The sequence below is a fragment of the Aquarana catesbeiana genome, linkage group LG01 (assembly GCF_042186555.1).
Source record: "Aquarana catesbeiana isolate 2022-GZ linkage group LG01, ASM4218655v1, whole genome shotgun sequence".
Taxonomy (NCBI): domain Eukaryota; kingdom Metazoa; phylum Chordata; class Amphibia; order Anura; family Ranidae; genus Aquarana; species Aquarana catesbeiana.
This window is the reverse complement of record NC_133324.1, coordinates 544,910,872-544,929,777: the sequence shown is the minus strand read 5'-3', so window position 1 is coordinate 544,929,777 and position 18,906 is coordinate 544,910,872. Positions and strand designations below refer to the sequence as shown.

General features: G+C 46.4%; 8 pseudogenes; all 8 read right to left on the bottom strand.

Annotated features, from left to right (window-relative positions):
- Positions 1 to 2,257: 2,257 nt before the first annotated feature.
- LOC141124776 (5S ribosomal RNA) lies at positions 2,258 to 2,376 on the bottom strand (annotated as a pseudogene).
- Positions 2,377 to 2,875: 499 nt separating this feature from the next.
- LOC141125119 (5S ribosomal RNA) lies at positions 2,876 to 2,995 on the bottom strand (annotated as a pseudogene).
- A 4,035-nt stretch (positions 2,996 to 7,030) lies between these two features.
- LOC141125123 (5S ribosomal RNA) lies at positions 7,031 to 7,149 on the bottom strand (annotated as a pseudogene).
- Positions 7,150 to 9,370: 2,221 nt separating this feature from the next.
- LOC141124973 (5S ribosomal RNA) lies at positions 9,371 to 9,489 on the bottom strand (annotated as a pseudogene).
- A 2,604-nt stretch (positions 9,490 to 12,093) lies between these two features.
- Positions 12,094 to 12,212, bottom strand: LOC141125118 (5S ribosomal RNA; annotated as a pseudogene).
- Positions 12,213 to 12,513: 301 nt separating this feature from the next.
- LOC141125096 (5S ribosomal RNA) lies at positions 12,514 to 12,632 on the bottom strand (annotated as a pseudogene).
- A 5,046-nt stretch (positions 12,633 to 17,678) lies between these two features.
- Positions 17,679 to 17,798, bottom strand: LOC141124951 (5S ribosomal RNA; annotated as a pseudogene).
- Positions 17,799 to 18,317: 519 nt separating this feature from the next.
- LOC141125081 (5S ribosomal RNA) lies at positions 18,318 to 18,436 on the bottom strand (annotated as a pseudogene).
- Between the last annotated feature and the right edge of the window lie 470 nt (positions 18,437 to 18,906).

Below are 18,906 nucleotides of genomic sequence, written 5' to 3'. Positions count from 1 at the left end.
TGCTTTCAGGGTGATGTGGCTATAGGCAATCTCTTTAGGCACCCTCAAGCCTCTTGAGAAATGCCAAGATGTTCTCCTTGGGAAAAACGAAAATAAATAGGTCAACTCCAAATTAAAAAAAGAAGCCTACGGCACCCGGTATTCCATTCAAGTACTAACCAGGCCCGAGTCTGCTTAGCCTCCGAGATCAGATGCTTTCAGAGTGATGTGGCTGTAGTCAATCTCCTTTGGCACCCTCAAGCCTCTTGAGAAATGTCAAGATGGTCACCCTGGGAAACAAGAAATAAAAATAGGTCAACCCCCCCAAAAAAAAAAAGAAGCCTACGGCACATGGTATGCCGATGCGGTCTCTCATCCAGGTACAAATCAGGCCTGACCCTGCTTACCCTCGGATATCAGATGAGATTGGGCGCTTTCAGGGTGATGTGGTTGTAGGCAAACCCCTTTGGCTCCCTCAAGCCTCTTGAGAAATGCCAAGATGGTCACCTTGGGATAAAAAAAAAAAAAAGTCAACTCCAAAAAATATTAAAGAAGCCTACGCCAACTGGTATTCCCAGGAAGTCTCCCATACCATGTACTAACCAGGCCCAACCCTGCTTATCCTCCAAGATCAGAAGAAAGTGGGCGCTTTCAGGGTGATGTGGCTGTAGGCAATCTCTTTTGGCACCGTCAAGCCTCTTGAGAAACGCCAAGATGGTCTCCTTGGCAAACAAGAAAAAAATATAGGTCAACTCCGAAAAAAAAAAAGAAGCCTACGGCACATGGTATTCCCAGGCATTCTACCATCCAGGTACTAAACAGGCCCAACCCTGCTTATCCTCCGAGATCAGACGATATTGGGCGCTTTCAGTGTGATGTGGTTGTAGGCAATCTCCTTTGGCTGCCTCAAGGCTCTTGAGAAACGCCAAGATGGCCACCTTGGGAAATAAGAAAAAAAATAGGTCAACTCCAAATAAAAAAAAGAAGCTTACGGCACCTGGTATTCCCAGGCGCTCTGCCATTCAGGTACTAACCAGGCCCAGCCCTGCTTAGCCTCCGAGATCAGGTGCTTTCAGGGTGATGTGGCAGTAGGGAATCTCCTTTGACACCCTCAAGCCTCTTGAGAAACGCCAAGATGGTCACCATGGGAAACAAGAAAAAAAAATAGGTCAACTCCATGAAAAAAAAAAGAAGCCTATGGTATCTGGTATGCCGATGCGGTCTCCCATCCAGGTACAAACCAGGGCTGACCCTTCTTACCCGCTATCAGACAAGATCGGGCGCTTTCAGGGTGATGTAGTTGTAGGCAATCCCCTGTGGCTCCCTCAAGCCTCTTGAGAAATGCCAAGATGGTCACCTTGGGAAACAAGAAAAAAAATAGGTCAACTCCAAAAAAAAAAAAGAATAAGAAGCCTACTGCACATGGTATTGCCAGGTAGTCTCCTATCTAGGTAATAACCAGGCCCGACGCTGCTTAGCCTCGAGATTGGACGCTTTCAGGGTGATGTGGCCGTAGCCAATCACCTTTTGCACCCTCAAGCCTCTTGAGAAATGCCAACATGGTCACCTGGGAAAGAAGAAAACAAATACGTCAACTCCAAAAAAAAAAATGAAGTCTACGGCACCTGGTATTCACAGGCGATCTCCCATCCAGGCACTAATCAGAAGTGCCTGATTAGAAGCCTACGGCACATGGTATTCCCAGGGATTCTACCATCCAGGTACTAACCAGGCCCAACCCTGCTTATCCTCTGAGATCAGACGATATCGGGCGCTTTCAGTGTCATGTGGTTGTAGGCAATCTCCTTTGGCTGCCTCAAGGCTCTTGAGAAACGCCAAGATGGTCTCCTTGGGAAACAAGAGAAAAAATAGGTCAACGCCAAATAAAAAAAGAAGCCTATGGCACCTGCTATTCCCAGGCGGTCTTCCATTTAGGTACTAACCAGGCCCGAGCCTGTTTAGCCTCCGTGATCAGATGCTTTCAGGGTGATGTTGCCGTAGGCAATCTCCATTGGCACCCTCAAGCCTCTTGTGAAACGCCAAGATGGTCACCCTGGGAAACAAGAAATAAAAATAGGTCAACTCCAAGAACAAAAATGAAGCCTGTGGCACCTGGCGCGGTCTCCCATCCAGGCCCAAACCTGCTTATCCTCCAATATCAGACATGATAGGCAATCTCGTTTGGCAACCTCCAGTACCTTTAGACACGCCAAGATGGTCATCATGGGAAACAAGACAAAAAAATAGGTCAACTCTAAAAAAAAAAAAAAAAAAGAGAAGCCTACGGCTCCTGGTACTCCCAGGTGGTCTCCCAACCATGTACTTACCAGGTCCGACCTTGCTTAGCATCTGAGATCAGAGAAGATCAGGCGCTTTTAGGGTGATTTGGCCATAGTCAAATCTCTTTTGGCACCCCCAAGATGGTCACCCTGGGAAACAAGAAAAAAAAATAGGTCAACTCCAAAAAAAAAAAAAATGAAGCCTACGGCACCTGGTATTGCAAGGCGTTCTGCCATCCAGGTACTAACCAGGCACAACCCTGCTTAGTCTCCGAGGTCAGATAAGATCAGGCACCTCCTTTAGCAATCTCCTTTGGCACCCTCAAGCATTTAGAGACGCCAAGATGGCCATTATGGCAAACAAGAAAAAAAAGAGGTCAACTCCAAAAAAAAAAAGAAGCCAACGGCACCTGGTATTCCCAGGCGGTCTGCCATCCCTTTCAGGTACTAACCAGGCCCGACCCTGCTTAGACTCCAAGATCATACGAGATTTGGAACTTTCAGGGTGATGTTGCCGCAGGTAATCTCACTCGACACCCTAAAGCCTCTTGAGAAACTCTAAGATGGTCACCTTGGGAAACAAGAAAAATAAATAGGTCAACTCCAAAAAAAATAGAAGCCTACGGCACCTGGTATTCTCCGGCGGTCTACCATCCAGGTACTAACCAGGCACAACCCTGCTTATACCTCCGATATCAGACGAGAGTGGGCGCTTTCAGGGTGCTGTGGCTGTAGGCAATCTCGTTAAGCACCCTCAAGCCTCTTGAGAAACGCCAAGATGGTCCCCTTTGGCAATCTCCTTTGGCAATCACCTTTGGCACCCTCGAACATCTAGAGATGCCAAGATGGCCATTATGGGAAACAAGAAAAAATTAGGTCAACTCCAAATAAAAAAATAGAAGCCTACGACACCTGGTATTCCCAGGCTGTCTCCCATTCAGGTACTAACCAGGCCACACCCTGCTTAGCCTCCAAGATCATACGAGATCCGGCTCTTTCAGGGTGATATTGCCACAGGTATTCTCACTCACCACCCTCAAGCCTCTTGAGAAACTCTAAGATGGTCGCCTTGGGAAACAAGAAAAATAAATAGGTCAACTCCAAAAAAAAAAAGAAGCCTACGGCACCTGGTATTCTCCGGCGGTCTACCATCCAGGTACTAACCAGGCACAACCCTGCTTATCCTCCGATATCAGACGAGGGTGGGCGCTTTCAGGGTTCTGTGGCTGTAGGAAATCTCTTTAGGCACCCTCAAGCCTCTTGAGAAACGCCAAGATGGTCATTAAGGGAAACAAGAAAATAAATACGTCAACTCCAAATAAAAAAAAGAAGCCTATGGCACCTGGTATTCCAAAGCGGTCTTCTATACAGGTACTAACCAGGACCGAGTCTGCTTAGCCTCCAAGGTCAGGCAAGATCAGGCGCTTTAAGGTTGATGTGGCCGTAGGCGGTTTGTACTGGCACCCTCAAGCCTCTTGAGAAATGCCAAGATGGTCACCTTGGGAAACAAGAAAAAAAATAAGTCAACTCCAAAAAAATAAAAAAAAGAAACCTATGGCAGATGGTATTGCCAGGCAGGCTCCCATCCAGGGAATAACCAGGCCCAACCCTGCTTAGTCTCTGAGATGAAACAAGATCGGGCGCTTTCAGGGTGATATGGCTATAGGCAATCTCTTCTGGCACCCTCAAGCCTCCTGAGAAACGCCAAGATGGTCACCATGGTAAACAAAAAAAAAATAGGTAAACTCCAAAAAAAAAAAAAGAAGTCTACGGCACCTGGTATTTGCAGGCGGACTCCCATCCAGGGACTAATCAGACCCGATCCTGCTTAGCCTCCAAGATTGGGCACTTTCAGGGTGATATGGCTGTAGGTAATCTCTTTTGCACCCTCCAGCCTCCTGAGAAACGCCAAGATGATCACCATAGGAAACAAGAAAAAAAATATGTCAACTCCAAAGAATAAAAGAAGTCTACAGCACCTGGTATTCTCAGGCCATCTCCCATCCAGGTACTAATAAAGCCCGACGCTGCTTAGGCTCCGAGATCAGGTGCTTTCAGGATGTTGTTGCCGTAGGTAATCTCATTTGTCACCTTCAAGCCTCTTGAGAAACGCCAAGATGGTCACCCTGGGAAACAAGAAAAAAAAATAGGTCAACTCCAGAAAAAAAAAAGAAGCCTACGGCACCTGGTATTGCCAGGCAGTCTCCCATCCAGGTACTAACCAGGCCCAGACGCTGCATAGCCTCCCGATCAGATGAGATTTGGTGCTTTCAGGGTGATGTGGCCAAAGCCAAACTCCATTCGCACCCTCTAGCCTCTTGAGAAATGGCAAGATGGTCACCTTGGGAAACAAAAAAACAAATAGGTCAACTCCAAAAAAAAAAGAAGCCAGGTACCTGGTATTTCAAGGCGGCTCCCATCCAGGTACTAACTCTGTTTAGTCTCCGAGATCAGACAAGATCAGGCGCTTTCAGGGTGATATGGCCGTAGGCAAACTCCTTTGGCAATCTCCTTTGGCGCCCTCAAGCATCTTTAGAAACGCCAAGATGGTCATTATGGGAAACAAGAAAAAAAATAGGTCAACTCCAAAAAAAAAAAAAAAAAAAAAGAAGCCTACTGAACCTGGTATTCCCAGGTGGTCTGCTATTCATGTACTAACCAGGTCTGACCCTGCTTAGCATTTGAGATCAGAGAAGATCAGAGGAGATCAGGCACTTTCAGGGTGATGTGGCCGTAGGCAACCTCTTTTGGCACCCTCAAGCCTCTTCAGAAATGCCAAGATGGTCTCCTTGAGAAACAAGAAAAAATTAGGTCAACTCCAAATAAAAAAAAGAAGCCCACGACACCTAGGTATTCCCAGGCGGTCTCCCATACAGGTACTAACAAAACCCAACGGTGCTTAGCCTCAGAAATCAGACAAGATCAGGTGCTTTCAGGGTGATGTTGCCGAAGGAAATCTCAATAGTCAGCCTTAAGCCTCTTGAGAAACGCCAAGATGGTCACCTTGGGAAACAAGAAAAATAAATAGGTCAACTCCAAAAAGAAAAGAAGCCTACGGCACCTGGTATTCCCCAGCGGTCTACCATCCAGGTACTAACCAGGCCCAACCCTGCTTATCCTCCGATAAACAAATGAGATCAGACGCTTTCAGGGTGATGCGGTTCTCAGCAATCTGCTTTGGCTCCCTCAAGCCTCTTGAGAAACGCCAAGATGGTCACCTTGGGAAAAAAGAAAAAAAATAAGTCAACTCCAAAAAATATGAAAGAAGCCTATGGCAACTGGTATTCCCAGGATGTCTCCCATACCAGGTACTGACCAGGCCCAAACCTGCTTATCCTCCAAGATCAGAAGATATCGGGCACTTTCAGGGTGATGTGGCCCTAGGCATCCTCTTTTGGCACCATCAAGCCTCTTGAGAAACGCCAAGATTTGAAACAAGAAAAAAAGTAGGTCAACTCCAAAAAGAAAGAAGCCTACGGCACATGGTATTCCCAGGCATTCTACCATCCAGGTACTAACAAGGCCCAACCCTGCTTATCCTCCGAGATCCGACGATATTGGGCGCTTTCAATGTGATGTGGTTGTAGGCAATCTCCTTTGGCTGCCTCAAGCCTCTTGAGAAATGCCAAGATGGTCACCTTGGGAAACAAGAAAAAAAATAGGTCAACTCCAAATGAAAAAATGAAACTTAGGGCACCTGTTATTCCCAGGCATTCTCCTATTCAGGTACTAACCAGGCCCAACTCTGCTTAGCCTCTGAGATCAGGTGCTTTCAGGGTGATGTGGCCGTAGGGAATCTCCTTTGGCACCCTCAAACCTCTTGAGAAATGCCAAGATGCTCACCTTGGGAAACAAAACAAAAATAGATCAACTCTCAAGCCTCTTGAGAAACTCCAAGATGGTCACCTTGGGAAACAAGAAAAATAAATAGGTAAACTCCAAAAAAAAAAAAAAGAACCCTACGGCACCTGGCATTCCCTGGCGGTCTACCATCCAGGCCCAAACCTGCTTATCCTTCGAGAACAGACAAGATCAGACAAGATCAGGGTGATATGGCCGTAAGCAATCTCCTTTGGCGCCTTCAAGCATCTTAGAAACGCCAATATGGTCATTATGGGAAATAAAAATAGGTCAACTCCAAAAAAAAAAAAAAAAGGAAGCCCAGGCGTTCTGCCATTCGTGTACCAACAAGGTCCAACCCTGCTTAGTATCCGAGATCAGATGAGATTGGGCGCTTTCAGGGTGATGTGACAGTAGGCAATGCCTTTTGGCACCCTCAAGCCTTTTGAGAAACGCCAAGATGGTCTCCTTGAGAAACAAGAAAAAATTAGGTCAAATCCAAATAAAAAAAAGAAGCCTACGACACCTAGCTATTCCCAGGCGATCTCCCATCCAGGTACTAACAAGTCCAAACGGGGCTTAGCCTCAGAGATCACATGAAATCAGGTGCTTTCAGGGTTATGTTGCCGTAGGTAATCTCATTTGTCAGCCTCAAGCCTCTTGAGAAACGCCAAGATGGTCACCCTGGGAAACAAGAAAAAATATTAGGTCAACTCCAAATAAAAAAAAGAAGCCTTCTATTCCCAGGCAGTCTCCCATCCATGCATTAACCAGGCTCGACCCTGCTTAGCCTCCAAGATCTGACACTTTCAGGGTGATGTTGCCGCAGATAATCTCACTTGGCACTCTCAAGCTTCTTGAGAAACTCCAAGATGGTCACCTTGGGAAATAAGAAAAATAAATAGCTAAACTCCAAAAAAAAAGAAAAAAGAAGCCTACGGCACCTGGTATTCCCTGGCGGTCTACCATCCAGGTACTTACCAGGCTCAACCCTGCTTATCCTTCGAGATCAGAGGATATCGGGCGCTTTCAGTGTGATGTGGTTGTAACCAATCTCATTTGGCTGCCTCAAGCCTCTTGAGAAACGCCAAGATGGTCACCTTGGGAAACAAGAAAAAAAATAGGTCAACTCCAAATAAAAAAAAGAAGCTTACGGCACCTGGTATTCCCAGGCGCTTTCCCATTCAAGTACTCACCAGGCCCAACCCTGATTAGCCTCTGAGATCAGACGCTTTCAGGGTGATGTGGCTGTAAGGAATCTCCTTTGGCACCCTCAAGCTTCTTGAGAAACGTCAAGATGGTCACCCTGGAAAACAAGAAAGAAAATAGGTCAACTCCAAAAAAAAAAAAAAAAAAAGGCTACAGCTACTGTTATTCCCAGGCGGTCTCCCATCCAGGATCTAACCAGGCCCGACCCTGCTTAGCCTCCAAGATGAGACAAGATCTGGCATTTTCAGGGTGATGTTGCCGCAGATAATCTCACTTGGCACTCTCAAGCCTCTTGAGAAACTCCAAAATGGTCACCTTGGTAAACAAGAAAAATAAATAGGTCATCTCCTAAAAAAAAAGAAGCCTACGGCACCTGGTATTCCCCGACGGTCTGGCATCGAGGATCTAACCAGGCCCAACCCTGCTTAGCCTCCGAGATCAGTCGCTTTCAGGGTGATATGGCTGTAGGCAATCTCTTTTGCATCTTTAGAAACGCCAAGATGGTCACTATGGGAAAAAAGAAAAAAAATAGGTCAACTCCAAAAAAATAAAAAAGAAGTCTACGGCACCTGGTATTCCCTGGCAGTCAGCCATCCAAGTACTAACCAGGCGCGACCCTGCTGGGCCTCCGAGATCAGGCGCTTTTAGGGTGATGTGGCCGTAGGCAATCACTTTAGGCACCCTCAAGCCTCTTGAGAAACACCAAGATGGTCTCCTTGGGAAACAAGAAAATAAATAGGTCAACTCCAAATAAAAAAAAGAAGCCTATGGCACCTGGTATTCCCAGGCAGGATTCCATTCAGGTACTAACCAGGCCCGAGCCTGCTTAGCCGCCTAGATCAGACACTTTCAGGGTAATGTTGCTGTAGGGCATCTCCTTTGGCACCTTCAAGCCTCTTGAGAAACGCCAAGATGGTCACCCTAGGAAACAAGAAATAAAAATAGGTCAACTCCAAGAAAAAAAAAGAAGCCTACGGCACCTGGTAAGCCGATGCGGTCTCCCATCCAGGTACAAACCAGGCCTGACGCTGCTAATCCTCTAATATCAGACGAGATCGGTGCTTTCAGGGTGACGTGGTTGTAGACAAGCCCCTGTGGCTCCCTCAAGCCTCTTGAGAAACGCCAAGATGGTCACCTTGGGAAAAAAGAAAAAAAATAAGTCAACTCCAAAAAATAAAAAAGAAGCCTACGGCAACTGGTATTCCCAGGACCAGGTAATAACCAGGCCCAACCCTGCTTAGCATTCGAGAGCAGGCACGATCGGGCGCTTTCAGGGTGATGTGGCCATAGACAATCTCTTTTGGCACCCTCAAGCCTCTTGAGAAACGCGAAGATGGTCACCTTGGGAAACGAAAAAAAAAATAGGTCAACTCCAAAAAAAAAAAAAAAAAAAGCCTATGGCACCTCTTAATCCCACGTGGTCTCCCATCCAGGTACTTACCAGGCCCGACCCTGCTTAACCTCTTAAATCAGGTGCTTTCATGGTGATGTGGCTTTAGGGAATCTAACAAACAAGATAAAAAATAGGTCAAGTCCAAAAATAAAAAAAAAAAAAACGACAAAAAGAAACGACAAGATGGTCTCCTTGGCAAACAAGATAAAAAACTAGATCAACTCCAAAAAAAAAAAAAGGCTTACCGCACCTGGTATTCCCAGGCGATTTACCATTCAGGTACTAACAAGGCCCGACCCTGCTTAGCCTCCGTGATCAGGTGCTTTCAGGGTGATGTGGCTGTAGAAAATCTCCTTTGGCACCCTCAAGCCTCTTGAGAAACGCCAGGATGGTCACCATGGGAAACAAGAAATATATAAGTCAACTCCAAAAAAAAAAAAAAGAAGCCTAAGGCGCCTGGTATTTCCAGACGGTCTACCATCCAGGTACTAACCATACCCAAGCCTGCTTAGCCTCCGAGGTCATGCAATATCAGGCGCTTTCAGGGTGATGTGGCCCTAGGTAGACTCCTTTTGCACCCTCAAGCCTCTTGAGAAACGCCAAGAAGGTCACCCTGGGAAACAAGAAAAAAAATAGGTCAATTCCAAAAAAAAAAAAAAAAAAAAGAAGAAGCCTAAGGCACCTGGTATTCCCAGGCGGTGTCCCATCCAGATACTAACCAGGCCCAACCCTGCTTAGTCACTGAGATTAGGTGAGATCAGGGACTTTCAGGGTGATTTTGCCACAGAAATCTCACTTGGGACCCTCAAGCCTCTTGAGAAACACCAAGATGGTCTCCTCGGCAAACAAGAAAAAAAATAGGTAAACTCCAAAAAAAAATAAAGAAGCCTATGGCACCTCTTAATCCCACGCGGTCTCAAATCCAGGTATTAACCAGGCCCGACCCTGCTTAGCCTCTGAAATCAGGCGCTTTCATGGTGATGTGGCTGTAGGCAATCTCTTCTAGCACCCTCAAGCCTCTTGAGAAACGCCAAGATGGTCTCCTTGGCAAAAAAGATAAAAAAATAGGTCAACTCCAAATAAAAAAAAGAAGCTTCCGGCACCTGGTATTCGCAGGAAGTCTCCCATACCAGGTACTCACCAGGCCCAACCCTGCTTATCCTCCAAGATCAGACAAGATCGGGCGCTTTCAGTGTGATGTGGTTGTAACCACTTTCCTTTGGCTGCCTCAAGCCTCTTGAGAAACGCCAAGATGGTCACCTTGGGAAACAAGAAAAAAAATAGGTCAACTCCAAATAAAAAAAAGAAGCTTACGGCACCTGGTATTCCCAGGTGCTTTCCCATTCAAGTACTCACCAGGCCCAACCCTGATTAGCCTCCGAGATCAGACACTTTCAGGGTGATGTGGCTGTAAGGAATCTCCTTTGGCACCCTCAAGCTTCTTGAGAAATGCCAAGATGGTCACCTTGGGAAACAAGAAAGAAAATAGGTCAACTCCAAAAAAAAAAAAGAAGCTACTGCTATTCCCAGGCGGTCTCCCATCCAGGTACTAACCATGTCCGACCCCGCTTAGCCTCCTAGAACAGACAAGATAAGGCACTTTCAGGGTGATGTTGCCACAGGTAATCTCACTCAGCGCCCTCAAGCCTCTTGAGAAACTCCAGGGTGGTCACCTTGGTAAACAAGAAAAATAAATAGGTCAACTCCAAAAAAAAAAGATGCCTACGGCACCTGGTATTCCCCGACGGTCTGGCATCGAGGATCTAACCAGGCCCAACCCTGCTTAGCCTCTGAGATCAGACAAGATCGGTCGCTTTCAGGGTGATATGGCCGTAGGAAATGTCTGTTGGCACCCTCAAGCATCTTTAGAAACGCCAAGATGGTCACCATGGGAAACAAGAAAAAAAAATAGGTCAACTCCAAAAAAATAAAAAAGAAGTCTACGGCACCTGGTATTCCCTGGCGGTCAGCCATCAAGGTACTAACCAGGCCCGACCCTGTTTGGCCTCCGAGACCAAGCGCTTTTAGGGTGATGTGGTCGTAGGCAATGACCTTAGGCACCCTCAAGCCTCTTGAGAAACGCCAAGATGGTCTCCTTGGAAAACAAGAAAATAAATAGGTCAACTCCAAATAAAAAAAGAAGCCTATGGCACCTGGTTTTCCAGGCAGTCTTCCATTCAGGTACTAACCAGGCCCGAGCCTGCTTAGCCGCCGAGATTAGACACTTTCAGGGTAATGTTGCTGTAGGAAATGGAAATCTCCTTTGGCACCTTCAAGCCTCTTTAGAAACGCCAAGAGGTCACCCTGGGAAACAAGAAATAAAAATAGGTCAACTCCAAGAAAAAAAAAGAATCCTACGGCATCTGGTAAGCCGATGCGGTCTCCCATCCAGGTACAAACCAGGCCTGACCCTGCTTATCCTCCAAGATCAAATGAGATTGGGTGCTTTCAGGGTGACGTGGTTGTAGACAACCCCCTGTGGCGCCCTCAAGCCTCTTGAAAAACGCCAAGATGGTCACCTTGGGAAAAAAGAAAAAAAATAAGTCAACTCCAAAAAATAAAAAAGAAGCCTACGGCAACTGGTATTCCCAGGACCAGGTAATAACCAGGCCCAACCCTGCTCAGTGTTCAAGTGTTCAAGCAGGCGAGATTTCAGGGTGATGTGGCCATAGACAATCTCTTTTGGCACCCTCAAGCCTCTTGAGAAATGCCAAGATGGTCACCTTGGGAAACAAGAAAAAAAAAATAGGTCAACTCCAAAAAAAAAAAAAAGCCTATGGCACCTCTTAATCCCACGCGGTCTCCCATCCAGGTACTAACCAGGCACGACCCTCGTTAGCCTCTTAAATCAGGTGCTTTCATGGTGATGTGGCTGTAGGGAATCTTTTCTGGCACCCTCAAGTTTCTTGAGAAACGTCAAGATGGTCTCCTCGGCAAACAAGATAAAAAACTAGGTCAACTCCAAAAAAAAAAGGCTTACCACACCTGGTATTCCCAGGCGATCTACCATTCAGGTACTAACAAGGCCCGACCCTGCTTAGCCTCCATGATCAGGTGCTTTCAGGGTGATGTGGCTGTAGGCAATCTCCTTTGGCATCTTCAAGCCTCTTGAGAAATGCCAGGATGGTCACCATGGGAAACAAGAAATATATAAGTCAACTCCAAAAAAAAAAAAAGCCTAAGGTGCCTGGTATTTCCAGACGGTCTCCCATCCAGATACTAACCATACCCAAACCTGCTTAGCCTCCGAGGTCATGCAAGATCAGGCACTTTCAGGGTGATGTGGCCCTAGGTCAACTCCTTTTGCACCCTCAAGCCTCTTGAGAAACGCCAAGATGGTCACCCTGGAAAACAAGAAAAAAAATAGGTCAATTCCAAAAAAAAAAAAGAAGAAGCCTAAGGCACCTGGTATTTCCAGGCGGTCTCCCAACCAGGTACTTACCAGGCCCGACCCTGCTTAGTCACCGAGATTAGGTGAGATCAGGCACTTTCAGGGTGATGTTGCCACAGTAATCTCACTCAGCACCCTCAAGCCTCTTGAGAAACGCCAAGATGGTCTCCTTGGCGAACAAGAAAAAAAATAGGTCAACTCCAAAAAAAAAAAAATAAGCCTATGGCACCTCTTAATCCCACGCGGTCTCCCATCCAGGTATTAACCAGGCCCGACCCTGCTTAGCCTCTGAAATCAGGCGCTTTCATGGTGATGTGACTGTAGGCAATCTCTTCTGGCACCCTCAAGCCTCTTGAGAAACGCCAAGATGGTCTCCTTGGCAAAAAGATAAAAAAATAGGTCAACTCCAAATAAAAAAAAGAAGCTTCCGGCACCTGGTATTGTCAGGCGGTCTCCCATCCAGGTACTAACCAGGCCCGACCCTGCTTAGCCTCCAAGGTCAGACAGGAACGGGCGCTTTCAGGGTGATGTGGCTGTATGCAAGCTCATTTGGCACCCTCAAGCCTCTTGAGAAATGCCAATATGGTCACCTTGGGAAACAAGAAGAAAAATAGTTCAACTCCAAAAAAAAACAAAAGAAACCTACGGCACCTGGTATTCCCAGGCAGTCTCCCATCCAGGTACTAACCAGACCCAACCCAGCTTAGCCTGCGAGATCAGACAAGATCGGATGCTTTCAGAGTGATAAGGTTGCATGCAAGCGCCTTTGGCAATCTCCTTTGGCACCCTCAAACATCTTTGGAAACACCAAGATGGTCATCATGGGAAACAAGAAAAAAAAATAGGTCAACTCCAAAAAAAAAAAAAAAGAAGCCTACTGCAACTGGTATTCCCAGGAAGTCTCCCATACCAGGTACTAACCAGGCCCAACCCTGCTTATCCTCCAAGATCAGACAAGATTGGACGCTTTCAGTGTAATGTGGTTGTAACCAATTTCCTTTGGCTGCCTCAAACCTCTTGAGAAACGCCAAGATGGTCACCTTGGGAAACAAGAAAAAAAAATAGGTCAACTCCAAATGAAAAAAAGAAGCTTACGGCACCTGGTGATCCCAGGCACTTTCCCATTCAAGTACTCACCAGGCCCAACCCTGATTAGCCTCCGAGATCAGACGCTTTCAGGGTGATGTGGCCGTAAGGAATCTCCTTCGGCACCCTGAAGCTTCTTGAGAAATGCCAAGATGGTCACCTTGGGAAACAAGAAAGAAAATAGGTCAACTCCAAAAAAAAAAAAGAAGCCTTCAGCTACTGGTATTCCCAGGCAGTCTCCCATCCAGGTACTAACCAGGAGCTTAGCCTCCTAGAACAGACAAGATCAGGCACTTTCAGGTTGATGTTGCCACAGGTAATCTCACTCAGCACCCTCAAGCCTCTTGAGAAACTCCAGGATGCTCACCTTGGTAAACAAGAAAAATAAATAGGTCAACTCCAAAAAAAAAGAAGCCTACGGCACCTGGTATTCCCCGACGGTCTGGCATCGAGGATCTAACCAGGCCCAACCCTGCTTAGCCTCTGAGATCAGACAAGATCGGTCGCTTTCAGGGTGATATGGCTGTAGGTAATGTCTGTTGGCACCCTCAAGCATCTTTAGAAATGCCAAGATGGTCACCATGGGAAACAAGGAAAAAAAAATAGGTCAACTCCAAAAAAATAAAAAAGAAGTCTACGCCACCTGGTATTCCCTGGCGGTCAGCCATCAAGGTACTAACCAGGCCCGACCCTGCTTGGCCTCCGAGACCAGGCGCTTTTAGGGTGATGTGGTCGTAGGCAATGACTTTAGGCACCCTCAAGCCTCTTGATAAATGCCAAGATGGTCTTCTTGGAAAACAAGAAAATATATAGGTCAACTCCAAATAAAAAAAAAGAAGCCTATGGCACATGGTATTCCATATCTTCCATTCAGGTACTAACCAGGCCCGAGCCTGCTTAGCTGCCGAGATCAGACGCTTTCAGGGTAATGTTGCTGTAGGAAATTTCCTTTGGCACCCTCAAGCCTCTTTAGAAACGCCAAGATGGTCACCCTGGGAAACAAGAAATAAAAATGGGTCAACTCCAAGAAAAAAAAAGAATCCTATGGCACCTGATAAGCCGATGCAGTCTCCCATCCAGCTACAAACCAGGCCTGACCCTGCTTATCTTCCAATATCAGACGAGATCAGGTGCTTTCAGGGTGACGTGGTTGTAGACAATCCCCTGTTGCTCCCTCAAGCCTCTTGAGAAACACCAAGATGGTCACCTTGAGAAAAAAGAAAAAAAATAAGTCAACTCCAAAAAATAAAAAAGAAGCCTACAGCAACTGGTATTCCCAGGACCAGGTAATAACCAGGCCCAACCCTGCTTAGCATTCGAGAGCAGGCAAGATCGGAAGCTTTCAGGGTGATGTGGCCATAGACAATCTCTTTTGGCACCCTTAAGCCTCTTGAGAAACGCCAAGATGGTCACCTTGGGAAACAAGAAAAAAAAATCAGTCAACTCCAAAAAAAAAAAATGAAGCCTATGGCACCTCTTAATCCCACGCGGTCTCCCAATAATAAAAAAAAAAAAAAAAGCTTACGGCACCTGGTATTCCCAGGCGGTCTACCATCCAGTTACTAACCAGGCCCAACCCTGCTTATCCTCCAATACCAGGCGCTTACAGGATGATGTGGTTCTCCCTTGGCTCTCTCAAGCCTCTTGAGAAATGCCAAGATGGTCACCTTGGGAAAAAAGTAAAAAAACAAGTCATCTCCAAAAAATAAAAAAAGAAGTCTATGGCACCTGGTAAACCCAGGAAGTCTCCCATACCAGGTAATAAACAGGCCCAACCCTGCTTAGCGTCCGAGAGCAGGCAAGATCGGAAGCTTTCAGGGTGATGTGGCCATAGACAATCTCTTTTGGCACCCTCAAGCCTCTTGAGAAACGCCAAGATGGTCACCTTGGGAAACAAGAAAAAAAAATCGGTTAACTCCAAAAAAAAAAAATGAAGCCTATGGCACCTCTTAATCCCACGCGGTCTCCCATCGAGGTACTAACCAGGCCCGACCCTGCTTAGCCTTTTAAATCAGGTGCTTGCATGGTGATGTGGCTGTAAGGAATCTTTCCTGGCACCCTCAAGCCTCTTGAGAAATGACAAGATGGTCTCCTTGGCAAAAAAGATAAAAATAGGTTAACTCCAAAAAGAAAAAAAATTAAAAAAGCTTATGGCACCTGGTATTCCCAGGCGATCTACCATTCAGATACTAACCAGGTCCAACCCTGCTTAGCCTCCGAGATCAGGCGCTTTCAGGGTGATGTGGCTGTAAGGAATCTTTCCTGGCACCCTCAAGCCTCTTGAGAAATGACAAGATGGTCTCCTTGGCAAAAAAGATAAAAAATAGGTCAACTCCAAAAAGAAAAAAAATTAAAAAAGCTTAGGGCACCTGGTATTCCCAGGCGATCTACCATTCAGATACTAACCAGGTCCAACCCTGCTTAGCCTCCGAGATCAGGCGCTTTCAGGGTGATGTGGCTGTAGGCAATCTCCTTTGGCACTCTCAAGCCACTTGAGAAATGCCAAGATGGTCTCTTAGGGAAACAAGAAAAAAAATAGGTCAACTCCAAAAAAATAAATAAAAAAGATCCCTTCGGCAACTGGTATTCCCAGGAAGTCTCCCATATGAGGTACTAACCAGGCCCAACCCTGCTTATCCTCCAAGATCAGACGAGAATCGGGCGCTTTCAGGGTGATGTGGCCGTAGGAAATTTCTTTTGACACCCTCAAGCCTCTTGAGAAACGCCAAGATGGTCTCCTTGGCAATGAAGAAAAAAAATAGGTCAACTCCAAATAAAAAAAAAAAAAAAAGCTTACGGCACCTGGTATTCCCAGGCGGTCTACCATCCAGTTACTAACCAGGCCCAACCCTGCTTATCCTCCAATACCAGGCGCGCTTACAGGATGATGTGGTTCTCCCTTGGCTCTCTCAAGCCTCTTGAGAAATGCCAAGATGGTCACCTTGGGAAAAAAGAAAAAAAATAAGTCATCTCCAAAAAATAAAAAAAGAAGTCTATGGCACCTGGTAAACCCAGGAAGTCTCCCATACCAGGTAATAAACAGGCCCAACCCTGCTTAGCGTCCGAGAGCAGGCGCTTTCAGGGTGATGTGGCCATAGACGATATCTTTTGGCACCCTCAAGCCTCTTGAGAAATGCCAAGATTGTCACCTTGGGAAACAAGAAAAAAAAAATAGGTCAACTCAAAAAAAAAAAAGCCTACGGCACCTCTTAATCCCAGGTGGTCTCCCATCCAGGTACTTACCAGGCCCGACCTTGCTCAGCCTCTGAAATCAGGTGCTTTCATGGTGATGTGGCCATAGGCAATCTCTTCTGGCACTGTCAAGCCACTTGAGAAACGTCAAGATGGTCTCCTTGGAAAACAAGAAAAAAAAAGTATTCCCAGACGGTCTCCCATCCAGGTACTAACCATACCCGATCCTGCTTAGCCTCTGAGGTCACGCAAGATTGGGAGCTTTAAAAGTATGGTCTTATGGCTGCACCAGCTTCAATGCATCTTTTAGGGTGTGCCCCCCAAATGTCTTATTTGTCTATTGTATGGATTCTGACCCAATCCCTTTGGGTGAGGAGGACCCCACTCTCTCATTAAGTACCTCTCCTCATTAGTGTCCACTTGTGTCATAGGTGGAGACCTCAAAGTTCTCCCGTATAGAAGAGTGTATGCTCTCATGGTTCAGAGAAGTAGAATCTCCCAATCTATGGATAGTGTAGGACCCACAAATCAAGGGGTACTTTGTCGCAGTAAGTGGGCTTAGCACCATATAGCAATATGGTGTGACCAAATCCCCATATATTTTGATAATATTTTGGCAATATTTTGCTCTGCTGTATGGTCTTATGGCTGCACCAGCTTCAATGCATCTTTTAGGGTGTGCCCCCCAAATATCTTGTTTGTCTACGGCACCTGGTATTCGTAGGCGATCTCCCATCCAGGCACTAATCAGACCCGAACCTTTCAGGGTTATGTGGCCATAGGCAAACTCCTTTAGCACCCTCAAGCCTCTTGAGAAACGCCGAGATGGTCACCATGGGAAACAAGAAAAAAAATAGGTCAATTCCAAAAAGTCTACGGCACCTGGCTTTCCCAGGCGGTCTCCCATCCATGTACTAACCAGGCCTGACCCTGCTTTGCCTCTAAGATCAGACGAGATCGGGCGCTTTCAGGATGATGTGACCGAATGGAATTTGCTTCAGCACCCTCAAGCCTCTTGAGAAAAGCCAAGATGGTCACCTTGGGAAACAAGAAAAAAAAAATAGGTTGACTCCAAAATAAAAAGAAGCCTACGGCGCCTGGTATTCCCAGGCGTTCTCCCATCTAGGTACTAACCAGACCAGACACTGCTTAGCCTCAGAGATCAGATGAGATGAGATCAGGTGCTTTTAGGGTGATGTGACCATATGCAATCTGCTTTGGCACCCTCAAGACTCTTCAGAAAGCCAAGATGGTCACCTTGGGAAACAAGCTAAAATAATAGGTCAACTCCAAAAAAAAATAAAAAAGAAGCCTACAGCACCTGGTATTAACAGGCGGCCTCACCATCCAGCTACTAACCAGGCCCGACCCTGCTTAGCCTCTGAGATCAGACGAGATCGGGCGCTTTTAGGGTGATGTGGCCATAGGAAATCACTTTTGGGACCCTTAAGCCTCCTGAGAAACGCCAAGATGCTCACCGGGAAACAAGAAAAAAAATAGGTCAACTCCAAAAAAAAAAAAGATGCCTATGGCACCTGGTATTCCCAGGTGGTCTCCCATTCAGGTACTCAGCAGGCCTGACTCTGCTTAGCCTCCGAGATCAGTTGCTTTCAGGGTGATGTGGCCATAGCCAAACTCCTTTGGCATCCTCAAGCCTCTTGAGAAACGCCAAGATGGTCACCTTGGGAAACAAGAAAAAAAATAGGTCAACTCCAAAAAAAAAAAAAAAAAAAAGAAGCCTACGGCACCTGGTATTCCCAGGCGGTCTGCCATCCATGTACTTACTAGGAACGACCCTGCTTGGCATCCGAGATCAGAGGAGATCAGAGGATGTGGCCATAGGCAATCTCTTTTGGCGCCCTCAAGTCTCTTGAGAAACGCCAAGATGGTCTCCTTGAGAAACAAAAAAAAAAAAAAAAATTAGGTCAACTACAAAAAAAAAAAAGGAAGCTTATGACACCTGGTATTCCCAGGTGGTCTCCCATTCAGGTAATAACCAGGCCTGACCCTGCTTAGCGTCCGAGATCATACGAGATCTGGCACTTTCAGGGTGATGTTGCCACAGGTAATCTCACTCAACACCCTCAAGCCTCTTGAGAAACTCCAAGATGGTCACCTTGGGAAACAAGAAAAATAACTAGGTCAACTCCAAAAAAAAAAGAAGCACCTGGTATTCCCTGGCGGGATACCATCCAGGTACTAACCATACCCAACCCTACTTATCCTCCTATAATCAAACGAGATCGGGTGCTTTCAGGGTGATGTGGTTGCAGGCAATCTGCTTTGGCTCCCTCAAGCCTCTTGAGAAACGCCAAGATGGTCACCTTGGGAAAAAAGAAAAAAATAAGTCAACTCCAAAAAATATAAAAGAAGCCTACGGCAACTGGTATTCCCAGGAAGTCTCCCATACTATGTACTAACCAGGCCCAACCCTGCTTATCCTCCAAGATCAGAAGAGATCAGGCGCGTTCAGGGTGATGTGGCTGTAGTCAATCTTCTCTGGGACCGTCAAGCCTCTTGAGAAACACCAAGATGGT